This window comes from Rhinolophus hipposideros (genome assembly GCF_964194185.1).
Source record: "Rhinolophus hipposideros genome assembly, chromosome: 26".
NCBI classification, from domain to species: domain Eukaryota; kingdom Metazoa; phylum Chordata; class Mammalia; order Chiroptera; family Rhinolophidae; genus Rhinolophus; species Rhinolophus hipposideros.
The window spans coordinates 16066338-16080803 of record NC_138072.1 but is presented as its reverse complement, the minus strand read 5'-3'; the positions used below and the strand labels follow the sequence as shown (position 1 = coordinate 16080803).

General features: G+C 41.4%; 1 protein-coding gene and 1 pseudogene across 2 annotated transcripts in view; both read left to right on the top strand.

The window, feature by feature from the left end:
• Positions 1-14466, top strand: part of KIF26B (kinesin family member 26B) — a 414751-nt gene that overhangs the window by 165509 nt on the left and 234776 nt on the right. The gene's annotated exons all lie outside the window — the stretch shown is intronic.
• On the top strand, positions 4381-5255 carry LOC308493223 (heterogeneous nuclear ribonucleoprotein A3-like; annotated as a pseudogene). Its single transcript has one exon. The product of its transcript is annotated as a heterogeneous nuclear ribonucleoprotein A3-like (transcript).

The window sequence follows — 14466 nt, the reverse complement described above, 5'->3', positions numbered from 1 at the left end:
TGGGTCACGCTGGATTGGCTGCCCCTGCACCAGAAATAGAAAGAAGTCCAGCTTCCTGCTTACTGTGTGACCTCTAGCTGCCTTCTTAACTGTCACACGTCTGTATTTTCTCCTCGGCACAGTGGAAAGTTGCAGAGCTGTTACAGGGATTATACAACATACTGTATGGTGAATACTCAGCACTGTGTCTGACACATGGTAACACCTCAGTTAAGTGACATGAAACTTGAGTGTCGTCTTCTTTGAGACAACTCTGGTTCAGGACTGAACACTGAATGGAATCAGGACCCCTTTTGCAATATAAGAACCAGTGGTAGAGGAGAAAGCAAGACAAAAGCAATAAAATGAAGCTCTAGCACTTGAAACAAATGTTAGCCAGCAACTCAGAAAACATCAGGCACCTCTACATACAACCAGAAACCCCCTTGCCATATGTACGCCACATCTTGACATGAGGTCAGATTCTAAGTAGAATGGCCTCATTTCACCAGTAGTGAATACATTGATAAAATACTGGAAAGCTCATTGACCAATTTTCCTGCATATTTGCAGACCTTTATAAGGGAGGAGGGGAGGCAAAATGGAGACTTGAATTATTTAAAATTCTACAGGATGGTAGAGAGGTGGTATTTAAAATAATCCAAAATAGTAAAATCTCATTATTTTAGAGTTAATTTGAAATATCAATTAATTTAGGCCTTGATCATGATTCTTATTGACCAAACACTTTGAAACAGAGTATTTAGGTCTTCCATTCTTGTTTTCCTTATTTATGGGAAAAACATATTTTTATATTTTACATGCCTATGGTAAAATGTAATTGTAATACATTTGCTTTATTATTCACTTATACCTTTATAAAATACAGATACTTCTTTTGTAATTATTATATAATTTTCAGTCTTCAATACATTGGGAAATTAGTCTCCTTCTTACCTACCCACCCCAGGCATACACCTAATTAATTTCACTTTGAGATTTTACTGTGTTAACTGTCTTTAGCGTAACAAATTAGCATACCTCTATCTTATAGAGGTATTTGTAAGGATTAGTTAATGAGTCATATATTTCATATGCCTAAATCATTCCCAGGGAGTCATTTAGGTGTTTAGGAAGGAAGTGTATTAGTCACCATTTAGAGGACTCTGGAGACCATTGAATGCATTACTGTGGCACCAGTGGCCTCAAAGAGTTAGAATGACCTTTCAGCAGCTGATCTGAGTGTCCAGGAATGACTGAGACATGGGGAGAAAGAAGGGGCTGTATGAAAAGCAAACATAGTAGAAGTCACATCTCTAATCAAGTCAATGACCAGGAGTTTTGCGATTACATAAGGAATCAGAGCCAATCTGACCGTTTCTGTCACCTTTAGCCAGGCTGCTTCCCGCGGTCCCTGTAGACGAGGCTGGGAGGAGTGGCACCGGTGGGAAGATGGAGCCATTAGCCTGTTTGTGACATGCTCCCTTTTTGATAAAGCAAACAGACCTCAGGGACACCAACAGAAGCAAGATGGGAAGGCCGCCCCTGTGAATTCCACATGATAAACCGGGGCCCAGAAATGTCAAGTGACCTGGCCAAAGTCACTCAGCAAGGACACGCCACCACTGGCATTCCAACACAGTGTCCTGCGTGCTTGCCATGCCGCCCACTGTCTTGTGGAGGGAAAGGGGCCATTTTCTGGAGAGGACCACCCACAGCACTCTGTAGTATTTCCTTACCTGATTCTGTCCCTAGGATTTCCAAGTCAGGTTTCATGTTGTATTGGTCTACACAGGAGGTAGAAATAACCGCCCTGTGTCACATCGTCTTACTGGGCAGTGGGGAGGCTGGTGGGGCAAAGCTGGAGACAAAGATGAGCCAAAAAAACACAAAAAACTAAAAAGGCTTTGTTAGCAATGCTGCCATCTAGTGAGACATACTTTAGCTTACTTAAAAGGCCGACTTATGACAGGCCTAATATGCAGAATGTCGTCATAAGTTATATACATTTCTTAAGATTGATGAAAGGAAACAGGGCCATTTCCTTATCCATACTGTGATCCTTTTACAAATTAAATCGATCAGGGTAACATTGGTTCGTACCACGATGTACATTTCAGGTGTACGTCTGTAATATGACATTGGGTGTGCTCACCACCCAATGTGGTCTTAATTTAATAGAGTAATATGTGTTTACATTCAGTGCCTTAACATGTATGTTTTAAAAAGGACCTTGTGGCCTGAACAGATCTTCAGTGAAAATGGAACTTGGTTTTGGCATAGTGGAAACAACACCCACGTCTGCATGTGAAACCTGGCTCACCGGCTTGGTGGCTGAGTAACATTTCAACCACACAAAACCTCAGTATTCTCTTCTATGGTACCGAAGCAGCCCAAGTATATAGTATCCTACGATCGCTGTGACGATTAAGTTCATTCATTCTAAAATGAAATATAATACACACACACCCCCACAAACACACACCCTTGCAGAATGAGATCCCAAACGAGGAATTCTACGAAATCTACACAGGTGGAGTCCTGGTAGAGCCTGGCTCTCTGCCCTTTTTGCAGCCTAACAACACAGTTACAGGTGAGGAAGGCCTACCTGGAAGAGTGCACAGACCCCTGCAAAACAGTGGTGAGACTGGTGGCTTCAGACCCCTGAGGCAGCCCTTACACGTGAGCGCGCTATCACTAGGGTTCCAGCACTCGTGTCACGATGTGCAGCAGGAACAGAGTCGTTTGGGGGGTCGCACTCTGTCGCCTTGAGATTCGTTTACAGCCCATTTCAGCTGAGATTGTGGGTTGGAATTTCTGTTGAAGACAGCGGTGTGTTTTTTCTCTGAGGACAGATTGTACGTTCTCATCTAAATGGCCTTTTTAATCGAATGCAGACGGTTGGGGGAGTAACTGCCACGCTTAGGCTTGGAGGCCCCCTCCCTCCAAACACGTTGTTCGAATAGCCAGTGCTCAGTCAGAGTTTCGGAAACTGGCCACTTTGAAGCAGCAACCACTTTGTTGAGTCCATTAGGAGGTCAGAGAGGGACAGATAGTGGAGACTTGAAAAGTTTTGCCCACAAATAATGAGTAGAAAAGACGAATGGGGATCACTGATGCTTTCTGGAAAAAATGAGAACCAGAAGGTGCTGTTCTGTCGTAAGTGTAGTGTAGAAGCTTTACTATTCTGGAAAAGGTCTGCAAATCCACTTGCTACTGAGGAGGTGACACACCAACTCGTTCCTGGATTTCAAAAACTTGCAGGGAATGTTTCTGCCATTGAAGTGGCACCTACCATTTATGTCATGGCCTTGGGCAGTCTCCCCATCTGCAAAGAGAAAAAACTAAAGTCCCCTTCTGCTCTCAGCTTTGTCAGCCTGTGGGCAGACAGCTTTGAGCTTTTAACATTTCACATTCCCCTATCAGCGTGCTCATCCTTATCTGGTTTTGTTTTTTCTCCAAAGTTACCAAGTTCACTGTCTCTTAATTCTGGGAGCCATATGTGAGTATCATTAATTTAGTGTCATGATAATAAAAATAATCATTATAGCTGACACTTAGTACTCAGTGTATGACAGGTGCTGTGCTCAGTGCTCTCTGTGTACTAATTCAGTTAAGTTTCACAACAGTCCAATGAAGTAAGCTGATCATTCTCTTTCTAAAGATGAGGAAACTGAGGTACGAGTTCATGTAAATAGACACCACTTGCACAGAGGAATTGCACATTTTTGGACTCTGAAAAATTTAGTCAACAAATGTTTTATTGAGCATTTACTTAGTTATTTGTTAGACTCAAGCTCAGTAGCTAACATTTCTACAAGTTTACAACATAAGTTTGATGTTACTAGTTAATGATAAGGACGTTCTGGTTTTATCTGACTTTACATATTAAGCAACTTCTAGCCTTTTGATTGTTCGTATTTAGTTGTATCGTCCTCAGTCTTCATTCTCCTCACCTCTCCCACACACACTTTTTCTTTCTCTTCCTTTTTTTTTAATTTTAAATTACGCAATCACCTCTCAAATTTTCTAAGTTAAAAATTTCTAATTATTTGTAAATCATTCCTACTTTCCCCCTCATTCAGCCCTTATATTCTGAATTTATCACAGTTTATTTTCATCTCTGAGCATGGGTGAGCAAAGGAAATAAAAGGCTTTACAATAAAAATTAGTTGATTCTATCATTAGTTTATACAAAAGGTTTAGCAGAAAAGGCACTGAGAACTAAAACAGAGTAATTAAAAAGAACGTTACTTATTTAAACATTGCAAACTTTTCGACCTCGTCTAAGTAGCTGCTAACTTCTGACTATATAATAGGCTAAGCTGAAAAAGAACCAAGGGCCTCTTCCCCTCGGTCCCATATTGAACTCGAGTTGGAAGAGGCGAGTCTGGTCTCAAAATGGAGGTAAAACCGCCGCCTGGTCAGGGTGGGGAGGGGTGGAGGCATGATTCAAAGGAACCAGAGCAGTTGAGAAAGCTGTTTATTGGTGATCTGAGCTTTGAAACTACAGATGATAGTTTAAGAGAACATTTTGAGAAGTGGGGCACCCTCACGGATTGCGTGGTGATGAGAGATTCTGCAAACAAAACCTTCCAGGGGCTTTGGTTTTGTTCCTTACCTTTGTGTTGAAGAGATGGATGCAGTGATGTGTGCTCGACCACACAAGGTTGATGAGCGTGTCGTGGAAGCAAAGAGAGCTGTTTCTAGAGAGGATGCTGTGAAGCCTGGTGCCCATCGAACAGTGAAGAACATTTTTGTTGGTGGCATTAAAGAAGATACAGAAGAACATACTTTGAGAGACTACTTTGAAAAGTATGGCAAGATCGAAACCATAGAAGTCACGGAAGACAGGCACAGTGGGGAAAAAAGAGGATTTGCTTTTGTAACTTTGGATGATCATAATACAGTTGATAAAATTGTTGTTCAGAAATACCACACTATTAATGGGCATAATTATGAAGTGAAAAAGGCCCTTTCTAGACAAGAAATGCCGTCCGCTGGATCACAAAGAGGTCGTGGGGGTGGATCTGGCCATTGTATGGGTCACAGAGGCATCTTTGGGGGTAACTTTGGCCCCGGTAGAAAGAAACGTTGGCGGAAGAGGCTATGGTGGTGGAGATGGCACCAGAGGTTGTTATGCGGGAGGTGATGGTGGAGATAATGGATTTGGAGGTGATGGTGGCAACTATGGCGGTGGTCCTGGCTATAGCAGACGAGGAGGCTGTGGTGGTGGTGGAGGGCCAGGCTATGGAAACCGAGGAGGCGGTCGATAGGGCGGTGGTGGTAGAGGAGGATATGATGGTTACAATGAAGGGGGGAGTTTTGGCGGTAACTATGGTGGTGGTGGGAACTACAGTGATTTTGGAAATTGTAGCAGATAACAACAATCAAATTATGGACCCACGAAGGGGGGCAGTTTTGGTGGAAGAATCTCGGGCAGTCCCTGTGGTGGTGGTTATGGATCTGGTGGAGGAAATGGTGAATATGGTAGCAGAAGGTTCAAAAAACTCAGCAGAAAAGGGCTACAGTTCTTAGCAGGAGAGAGAGCGAGGAGTTGTCAGGAAAGCTGCAGGTTACTTTGAGACAGTCGTCCCAAATGCGTTCGAGGGACTAAAAATCCGCCACAGAAGGAACGATGATCCACAGTCAGAAAAGTTACTGCAGCTTAAACAGGAAACCCTTCTTGTTCAGGACTGTCATAGCCACAGTTTGCAAAAAGTGCAGCTATTGATTAATGCAATTAGATGTACATTCCTGAGGTCTTTTATCTGTTGTAGCTTTGTCTTTCTCTTTTTCTTTTCATTACATCAGGTATATTGCCCTGTAAATGGTGGTAGTGGCCAGGAATAAAAAAATCAAGGAATTTTTAACTTTTCAAAAAAAGAAAAAGAAAAAGAACCAAGTACTTGGGGGTCATTGGTGTAAATGTATAAATTTCAGTAACTATTCATTACACGTCTTATAAAGTACATGCCACAAGCATAATATCTATATAAACATCATCCACCGAATACACATATACTGTAATGTAATGCCTATTATAATGCCTATTAGAACCAAGCCTTTAAACTTTCTAGAGCGCTGCTGCACCATAACATGGTTGTTACTATTAGGAGGGCAATCTGGGGAAAGGATTACAAGCTGGGAAGAAGAGCAGACATGTAAAGGCACAGAGCTGTCATGAGGATGGTGTGTTGGGAACTGGAGAAGAAGCAGAAGATGAAGGTAGCCATTGAAAACAGGCAAAGCCTGGGCTTTATCCTGAGCTGTGTACGAGGCCCCTGGAATTAGGGATGAGCACCCCCGTGGAGATCTGACTCAGCTGGGTAGAGGGGAGCGTGCTGCTGCCCACGGGGTGAGAGAGAGAGGAAGGCAGATAGATCACTGGTTTGGGAGGTGAAGAGGCCTGGGGGAAGGCACCTGCAGAGGGCACGGGGGAGGAATGACAGACTTCACCGATATTCAGAATAAAGCCCAAAGGCCTTGAGGATCGGTGGGTTGTGGGACAAAGAAAAGGATAGTTGAGGGTGACACACTGGCTTCTGCGTTGGGTTCCACGTGGGTGGTGGGCTGTCAGCTAGTTCAGGAGGACGTGAAGGGGAGGCTGAGGGAAGAGGGAAGGAAAGAGTTCCGTATGGAACACAAGGGCTCTGGGATGTCTGCGGGGCCCTGCGGTCCAGAGGCAAATGTGATGAGAGTCGGGAGGCTTAGGGGCGAGGCTGCCCTGAGTATCGGAGGTGGGCACAGATGAGGCTACGGGAGTAGGAGAAGCGGGAGTTGCTTATGCAGGTAATTCTCCCAGAGCCAGGTCTTCTGGCTTTAGTCCAGGGTCTTCTCCACCGTGTCATTCTGTCTTGTCAACACCTAGACATGAAAAACAGTATCACTGTGTTGTAATCACTCTATATAATGTCATCCATTCAGTAAACAGGTTTTGATGAGGCACCGGGCTAGTTCCTGGTTATAGGAAGCACAGCGCTTTGGACACTTGGGGAGGGCTTTGCCTGTTATCACTGGAGGAAGTCAGTGGGGGGTGGGGGGCCGTTCTAAGCCCCTCTCCTTCACTCTGGGGAATGTGTGTATGGGCGTGGGGGAGGGCATCCAAGGACACAGTGGCTCCTGTGCCCTTGAGGGGCAGGAGCTGTGACCCAGGCCACTGGGCGGTGGGCTCTGGGGGCTTCTGCTGCCCAGCTGGCTGGTCGCTGTGGGAGAGAAATCTGACCCCCCCACAAGCAGAAGGATCTTGCCCTACCCTCCCCCCTGCGCTTGGTGTCACAAACACTGCCAGGGTCATAGGGACCCCACTAACCTGGCTCAGGCCTGTATGAGCACTATTTCCACCTTTAATCACCCTCCTTTTTAAAGCTACCTATTGATAAGATAAGTGATGAGTAACTGCATCAGCTTAAGCTATGACAAAGGTTACTACTCATTTTGTCACTCTCTGTTCCTGGGACGAGAAAAACAGTTCAGGTGAGGAATATATTCAAGTCAGCATGTCCGTTCATTCAGTGTTTTGACACTCACAGTATGCCAGGTGTGAGGTACTGGGAAGTAAATATGAGAAAGGCTTCGTCCCTCTCTTCAGGGCTCTACAGCTCTCTGGTGTGGGTCAGACTGGGGTCAGAGCCGGGGCAGAAGCACAGACGCCATGCTGGGGGGAAACAGGGTGGAAGCCTGCTAGGAATTCCATCCAGGTATCAGGGGAAATGCATCTTAATATTGGTGATTTACGTAGCTATGAATTAGATGAACTGTTTATCTGAGCAGTAATCCAGAGATAAATAATAAATATTGTATTAGTGGGTGAAGTAGAGGCTGTATTAGCCAGCCTAGCTCTTCATTCCACCTTTAAAAAAAAATCTTTGTGCCTTTCTTGTAAGGTATGCATGATATCAGCAGCAGGCAGGGCTGCCCTGACACCTCCCCAAAGGGTAACTCCATTGCTGTGGACCGAGCAGGTTGGGCAGGAGGGGACGCAACGGAGACTCAGGTCATCCCACTTTTCTCCCTCATCCGCTTCACTCAACTGATGGTCACTCACCCAGGAAATGTTCAGAGTCCTGGGATGCATTGCCAGCTTTGGTCTAATAGGTACATACAGTTTTGAGGCCAGAGTAGGCCATTTGGAAACCTTGATTCCAAGGCCCTTTGGGTCCATGTCTTCCCTTCAGAAACTGCACAGTGATCTGTTACGTCTCTCCTGGTGACTCTTCTCTATGAGACTGGAGGTGTTTCCGGTAGTGACATGGAAACTATTGTTCTGGCAATAACAGTCATATGTAGTATTTGGTGAGAATTCACCTTCCAGGAGAAAGGCCCATGATACGGACATTTTCGTGGTTTTGTTGTACCATGAGGAAGCCACTTTCTAAGATTAACATAATAACTTTCTGTCTGGATTGATTTTTTTTTTTGAAGGAGCAGAAAAGTATATAAAGTAGCTCAGACTGAAAATATTTCTCCTTGAAAAATGAGTCTAAAACGACTATTAGAATTACTCTTAATTACTGATGAAAAAACGGCTACTTTGAATGCCTAGTCACGTAAATGTCAGAGTCCTGATTTGCTCTTTTTCCTTCCTGCTTTGCACATATGATGCTGGTAGCATTTCAGTCCATGTTTGAAAACTGCCAAGATAATGACTGTTAATTAATCTGGTCCAATGTATTTCCACCATAAACAGGAGCATGACTGAGTAGGTCTGTCGTTCCTCCCACATCTGTCTCCCACCTTCCCTAGAGAGAAGTGAAGCTAAATCATCGTGGAAGCTGGTACCTAGAGGTACTTCCTGGGAGAAAGGGATAGCAGTCCTCTTCTCATATCCCTTTCTTCACTGTGATAAATCTGACCTTTAAATTTGGTTTATCTAGAATTGCATTTCTATTAGGAATGCTGCTCTAAGTCTGCGTATATCCTAAAAGGGAAGATACTCAATCCATGGGTTGGTTCTAAACCTTGGAGCTGCCCATAGAAAAGCCACTGTGAGGTTCCAAGTGAGCTCATGTCACCTATATGCCTGTGTCCTATAAGGTGACTCTGAAACAGTAGCATTGCAGATGACAGGCATTGGCCCTGGGGCTGATAGAGCCACCCCTAAGTCAGCGAGAAAGCTTATTCCAGGGGAGGTCATTCCCTCTTGGATGGGGGTGAGGGGGTCAGTTTTTGTTACATCTAGTGCTGAATAATTCACGATGTCCACTCTCAGAAAAGCTGTTCTTCACGCACACACAGTCACACGTGCACACAAACACGCAACACCTGGCGCAACTGGAAAAAGTTATAATTTATCTACCGTTATGACTACGGTTGGCTGACAAAGAGCTGTAACATACGTTAAATCAACATTAAAAATGAGATTACATTTCAGGCTCACTGTACATAATCATGTTTATCTTTTGAAGGGTTATTCTAATCCCTTGAATATTTGAGGCAGTAAATTAGGTCTTAGAAGGATGCTTACGTTACGATGTTTTCATTTAAAAAAATCGTTTTTTTATTTTATTTTATTAGTTTTAAAAATCAAACTTACACATGCATGTAAGTTAAAGACTTCCATCATTTGTCAAGACTTCATATGAAAGACACCAGGCCACTGCTGGGAATGTGGTGGATGTTTCCTGCCTTCCAGAGTCTCATTAATATTTATTACCGTATCATACAATTCTTAGATTGCTACTATTTGATTTATTTAGTTTTAGATTACCTATTACAGCTGTTCTCAAAGTGTACTCCGTGGACCATTGGCATCCCCCGGACCCTGTCATTGGGTCCATGAGGTCAAAACTATTTTTATGTGATACTCAGACTTCCTTCCTTCCTTCCTTTTCTTCTTTTCTTCCTTTTCTTCTTTTCTTCTTTCTTTCCTTCCTTCCTTCCTTCTCCCCTCCATTTTTCTTCTATTTTTATGTGATACTCAGACTTCCTTCCTTCCTTCCTTTTCTTCTTTTCTTCCTTTTCTTCCTTCCTTCCTTCCTTCCTTCCTTCCTTCCTTCCTTCCTTCCTTCCTTCCTTCCTTCCTTCCTTCTCCCCTCCATTTTTCTCCCCTCCATTTTTCCCCTCCGTCCCTCCCTCCTTCCTTTCCTTTTACTGTGTTGACATTTGCTCTGATGGTGCAAAGGCAACAATGGATGAAACTGCTGACATGTTTGTACGAATCAAGGAGGTGCCAGCAAACTATACTAGTTGTTGCATGCTTCATCACCACCCACTTAGAGATTTTTAAAAAGTACATTTCCACTTAAGAATGTCCTTGATGAAGCAATAAAAAAGATTAATTGTATTAAATCTAGAAATGTGTGTTGAAACGTGAGGTACTTAGGTGGCGTATGATGGTTGTCTCAGGGAAAAGCACTGTGAGGTTGTCTGTGATGCAGGTTGCTGGTCTTTTTTTTTTTTTTTTTTAAATCCCCATGAAATACATTTTCACGTGAAAGAATAACTGACAGACAAACCATGGTTATTCAGGCTTGAGTATTTTGCAGACATTTTCTCAAAAATGAGTGTAAGAGCTTGCCACATGGAGGAAACCAACTGACAGGGTAGGTTCACCAATGACAAAATTTGAGCTTTCAGTTGAAGGCTCAAATTTTGGAAAACTTGATTCTGCCACAATAAGCCTGAAAGCTTCCCAACACTTAAAGACTTTTCTGGTCAGATTAGTGTTGGTATTCACAAATGTGATTTTTTTGATATTGTATAATGGAATATATCAACATCTGGAAGTGATGTAAAACTCAGTAGACCAATATTTTCCAAATGACCTATGCTTTATGTTACAGACTCTTGTAGCATAATAGCTATTCAAAGAGAAAGGTAGCCTAAAGGATTTTAGTACAACAGAATACTAAATGTTTATTAATGTAATTTCAGATTGCTAATTTCAATGAAACATTAAGAAACCACCACTTGTCAATTTTTAGTATAGTATCAAAGAAGAATGTCCACAATTATCCGAAAAAGCTATTAAGACACTCCTCCATTTAGTATACATCTGTATGAGGCCCCATTTTCTCCATATATTCAGCTGACATAACGTATCCAGACACACACACAAGCCACATAACTGAAACAACGTAAGTCAGGCATTAAAGAGATTTATGAAAATGTAAAATAAAGTCAATCTTCTGATTAAATTTTTTATTTGGGAAAATAAATATATTTCATAAAATATGTTATGAATGCCAAAATATAATGAGCTTAGTTATTTTAAAAGAAAATAAATAAAATTTACTTAAAAAAATACATATATATTTTAAGTTTCAGTTTCATTTCTAAAATGGGGACTATGGGTAGATTTAAGACAGTGCAATCCGTCCAGGCTAATGCAGGTCATGGGGATCTGGGAAAAAAATTCTTAAATAAGTTATAATGATCATTAGAGTTAATATGTTTGCACATTTTGAGGGCAGAGTTACGGACCATTGAGGAAGAGCCTGAGGTTGAATTGGTGATAAATACACAGAAAACGAAGCAAATGGAAAAACAAAAATATTTTACAAGAAAGGAAAGGCTCTTTGAGGTCCTCAATAATTTTAACATTGTAAAGTGTTCCTGAACCTGACAAGTTTGAGAATCACTGACCTATTGCCTATCTCTTGGGAACATGAAGATTTAATTCTTTTACCACCACCAACCCCCACCCCCACCCCACATACTATATGCTCACTTCTTGTCTTCCTTTTGCTCCAATAATTTGTTATAATTTTGGTTTGATTAAGATCCAGTATTATTATGACTATGTAAAGGCTATCTACCGTGTTTCCCTGAAAATAAGACTGGGTCTTAATACTGTACTTCCCCCAAAACAAGACTGGGTCTTATATTAAGTTTTGCTCCAAAAGTTGCATTAGGGCTTATTTTCAGGGGATGTCTTATTTATTCATGTACACAATCAACACTTATTCAAATACAGTCATGTCATCGTCTTCTGGAACATCGTCATAATGTACCAAATGCGTCCATCTGGCTGACAGTCTTAAGTGGGGCTTATTTTGGGGGTAGGTCTTATTTTCTGGGAAACATGGTGTAGAGGTACTGCTATGACTTTATAAAAGCTGTTTCCATCTGAACCATATAACTGTGGTGACTCTTCCTTAACTTGAAGTGTGCAAGAGAGGTAAACTTTTTGATATCTTGCATTTGAAATATCTCTATTCTTTCTGGGCATGTGATTAATTATTTTTGGCTGGGGAAAGTAGAAGTCTAGATTGGAAGTCATTTTCCCTCAGCATTTTAAAGGCATTTCTTTAATGGCCTTTTAGCTTCCAGTGTTAATGTTGAAAAGTCTGAATCTTGATCATTTATATAAAACATTTCTCGTCTATGTCTCTCTCTCTCTCTCTCTCTCAGGAGCTCATTGTCTCTAGTGTTGTGAAATTTCACAGGGATGTATTTTGGTATGGATCTAATGTTACCCTCTGTTCTGGCCCTTTGTGGGCTTTCAATCTCCAACCTCATGTCAACCTAATCTAGGAAATTTTCTCCAATTATTTCTTTGATAGTTTTCTCCACCTCTATTTTCTTTATTTATTCTTTCTGGAACTCCTATTATTTGGTTTTATGGTGTGGTTTTGAAAAGATTTTAACCTTTGCTTTCCTATTTGCCAAACTCTTTTTCATTTTCCTGGAAGATTTCCTCAACTTTATCTTTTACCTTTTTAACTTTTTATTAAGGTTTTAATTTTTGCTGTTATATTTTCAATTTCCAAGAGCTTCTTTTCTTGTGATTGTTCTTTTCTAAATCTTCCTTTTTAAAATGGCATTCTGTTCTTACCTGATGACAGATTTGCATTCATCTCTCTGAGAATGTTATTCATAGTGGGTTTTATTTTATTCTGTTTTAGTTTATTTTTCCTGCGTAGTCTCTCTTTCCTAAGATGGCCTTTTTTTGTTGTTGTTTGTGTTTGTTTTCTCTATTGTATTAGATGCTTTTCTTGAATATTTGGTGATCCTTGGCTGACTAATCATATTTATAAGGCACAAAATAGCCAAATGGAGGAGCATGGGAGGGTCTTACCTGGAGGAGCCATTTTAAAAACTTCTGTAGTTCTTTTCTTTAGGGTTGTTTAGAGCCCTCCAAAAGACTCTTCTAGCCTGGTGGGTATAAATTTTAGCTGCTAGTTGTGTGGGAGTTGAGGGGAAGAAAGCAAGGGAGATCTCAAATTCAGTATGTAAACTTCGACAGATTTGTTCCTTCATCAGTTCCCTTCTCCTAACTCCCTGGTGACTTTTAGTCTAGAGACCCTGGGTTTTGTTCTCTCAGCGAATAAATCTTTAGATTCTACAAGGGGGGGGGAAGTGTAATCATCTCTTTTGTTTTCTTTGGCCTTGTGAGTTCATACCCTCTTAAAAATCCTTTACTGTCATTTTATTAAGATTTCAGGAAAGAGCAGTGCTAAATACATGTATTTAACTGACCATCTTTAACCTGAAGTTTTTTAAAAAAACATTTAGAAAGCATTAAAAATACCTTTAAGGTATTTTCTTCATAGGTGAAATTGCTAACAGGAAGAAGCATTTGCTACTTCTTGAACAAGTTTTTCTTTTTTTTCTTAATTTATCCATATCTTCAATGTTATAGACCTAATAGAAAAGTAAGCAGTTTGATTTTGGTTCCAACCTTGAGCAATCAAATGTAATATCAGGTTCCAACTCCAGTAGACCTGGGCACTTGTATATGTTGAAGATAATGTCACTATGGGGTGTTTTAAGGATGCTCTGGGTTTCCAGGATGGAATTTTCTATGATCTTGATACACTTGACTTGGTCCATATATAGTCCATTCTCTTTGCTCCCTTTCCATTTCCAGAAATGGCTCAAGTTATGAATTAAATTTAAAAGATAAGTTGAGTGGTGGTAGAGGGGATACAATGTAAGGAAAATATGGAACTTCTCTGTTCACTGAGGAGCAAACCAGGTGCAAGTAGACTTTCTTGGAGACTACCGCCTGGGTACAAGCCCTGTGACCCAGAAGTTGCTGGCATCCATGCCTATGCCTTTCACTGTGGGAGTATTTACACCTGAGAAATTTTTCTGGAAAGCTGGTTTTTAAATCTTTAGCAGCCTACCCTGCCTAGACCTGACATTACTCTCAGGGCAGCCTGATCACCCCCAAAACTTCATAATTATGTCATTATATGAGGTCAGACAATTAAGTACATGAACTCATTCTAGAAAAGGTGCCACATCCCTCATTGCTGAATATCACTATGCTCACCTTCGAAGTGCTCCCCTTAGGAAGCTGTGCACTGATATCAGTGCCTAGTCCACCCTTCAAAGCAATTTTGGAACTCTTTTTCTAGAATGGCCATCAGAGCTCTCAACATATTATGCTTGATGTCCTGAATGTCATCAAAATGTCTTCCTTTCAATATTTCCTTTATCTTCAGGTAAAGAAAGAAGTCATTGGGGGCCAGATCAGGTGAGTAGGGAGGGTGTTCCAATACAGTTATTTGTTTACTGGCTAAAAACTCCCTCACAGAC